Source organism: Papio anubis, unplaced genomic scaffold (genome assembly GCF_008728515.1).
Source record: "Papio anubis isolate 15944 unplaced genomic scaffold, Panubis1.0 scaffold1627, whole genome shotgun sequence".
Classification (NCBI taxonomy): Eukaryota; Metazoa; Chordata; class Mammalia; order Primates; family Cercopithecidae; genus Papio; species Papio anubis.
The window spans coordinates 1,193-3,669 of NW_022161610.1; the positions used below are offsets into that span (position 1 = coordinate 1,193).

General features: G+C 43.5%; 1 pseudogene; it reads right to left on the reverse strand.

Annotated features, from left to right (window-relative positions):
• Nucleotides 1–511: 511 nt before the first annotated feature.
• Nucleotides 512–635, reverse strand: LOC116272695 (annotated as a pseudogene).
• Nucleotides 636–2,477: the final 1,842 nt, after the last annotated feature.

Consider the following 2,477-nt stretch of genomic DNA (forward strand, 5'->3'; position numbering starts at 1 on the left):
GGGCCGGGCATGGTGGCTCACGCCTGTAATTATAACACTTTGTGAGGCTGAGATGGGCAGATCACCTGAGGTAAAGAGTTCGAGACCAGGCTGGCCATAGTAGATCTGTGCTCCAGGGAAGAAGCATGTTGATCAGGCCTAAGCAATCCGTGTATACAGTGTATGTATGACCATCCTCCAGTCTCGCTCAGGGATGGGCACATGATCCAATTAGAGCCAATGGGTGTAATAAGAGTTTCTCTGGCTTTTTTGGGAAATAAATTTTCTTACTTTCTCCCGAAAATGTAATATATGTATTAAATTCTCGAAATGGAGTCCAGTGGTATGATCCTGGCTCACTGCAACCTCTCCTCCCAGGCTCAAATGATCTTCCTTCCTCAGCTTCCCAAGTAACCGGGACTACAGGCATATGCCACCATGCTGGCTAATTTTTGTGGTTTTTTGTAGAGATGGGTTTCGCCGTGTTGCCCAGACTGGTCTTGAACTCCTGGCCTCAAAGGATCTGCCTGCCTCAGCCTCCCAAAGTACTAGGATTACAGGTGTGAGCCACTGTGCCCAGCCTTTGATTTTTCAATGAGCAATAATCATACCTCGGATAAATCTCATTGGTTACAATACTGCCACTATGCAAAGTTTCTGAAATTTGATGATGATGATATTAACAAAAATAGTGAAATAGTTAACACTTATTGAGTGCCGATTATATGCCAGAGAGAGTTCTAAACACTCTACTTATTTACTCCTCACAATAACCATATTGGGTAGGTATAATTAATATTCCCTTTTAGAAATGGTGGAACTGGGCCTAGTGCAGTGGCTCACACCTGTAATCCCAGCACTTTGGGAGGCTGAGGTGGGCGGATTACCTGAAGTCAGGAGTTCGAGACCAGCCTGGCCAACATGGTGAAAAAATTAGCCAGGCATGGTGACACACACCTGTAATCCCAGATACTCAGGAGGCTGAGGCAGGAGAATTGCTTGAGCCAAGGAGACAGAGGTTGCAGTGAGAGGAGATAGTGCCACTGCACTCCAGCCTGGCCAACAGAGTGAGACTCTGTCAAAAAAAAAAAAAAAAAAAAGAAAGGGAAAGAAAGAGAGAGAGAGAGAGTGGAACTGAGGCACAGAGAAGAATTTTGATTAACTTATCTAAGTTCTTATAGCCGGTTTGTGGTGAAGCCAGTTGTCAAACTCAGCTTTCACCCTGAACCACTATATTCTTTTTTTTCTTTTCTTTTCTTTCTTTCTTTTTTTTTTTTTTTTTGGAGACAGAGTCTTGCTCTGTCACCCAGGCTGGAGTGCAGTGGTGCGATCTCAGCTCACTGCAATCTCTGCCTGCCAGGTTCAAGCAATTCTTCTACCCCAGCCTCCCGAGTAGCTGGGACTAAAGGCGCCCGCCACTGCCTTGACTAATTTTTTGTAGTTTTAGTAAGCGGGGTTTTCACCATATTAGCCAGGTGGTCGAACTCCTGTGCCGTCTGCCTTGGCCTCCCAAATTGATGGGATTACAGGCATAGTACCATGCTGGAAAGCCTATATATATATATATATATATATTTTTTTTTTTGAGACAAGTGTCTCACTCTGTTACCTAGAAGGCACGGAGTACAGTGTCACGATCTCGGCTCACTGCAGCCTCCACCTCCCAGGTTCAAGCAATTCTCAGAGCCACTACATTCTATTTCCTTAAGAGAATATAAAGACTGGAATTGCTATTTCCTTTTGCTGTGAAGCCCCAGAACAAAGGCAACTCAGTGGAAAACACATTCTGGAGACAAAACCAGATCACTGAAGACCTGGAACTAATTCTGTCTAAAGTCAGTCCTGACCCTGGAGTTTTTGGCATGTGCGTGCCAAAACATTCCCATTTTTCTTAAGCTACGTTGGGTCTGGTTCTCTTTCGTTTGCAACCAAATAGTCCTCACACAGAACTGTTTATTTTTTGGCCTTTCCCACCAGGCTGTGATCTACACAAGCATATGAATGTTTGTCTTATTTATATCTATGTCCACAAACTTAGCATAATGTACATAATGACATTCAACAAATGTTTGCTATCAGTTCAATAATTCTGCAAACATTTTCTCCTATGTGTCAGAAATTGGGTTAGGTGTGGGAGATGTCAAGGAGAGTGACTGAAAGCTGTTTGCCTGGAGTGTATGGAAGAATAGCTGCTGCAAAGGTTAGTGTGATCAAGAACTCTAGGAAAAGATGTACACACATGCTAGAGTTCTCTGGAGGTTACTGTCACTTTGGCGCTATGTGCCTGGCTGATGGGTATTTCTAGAGTCTTATACATGTCAGTTGTTTTCAGGATTGTCTAAGGTTCTAAGAATGTGTTGTGGTCACCTGCTTCCCCAACTGATGTACATACCAGTTATAGCTGGTCCTGCCATGTAAATTATGTATTTTCTGCTATGCTTCTCTGTGTCTCTTGACTCCCAAAAGTGTATACTGTAAAATGAATATGCCCTACCCAT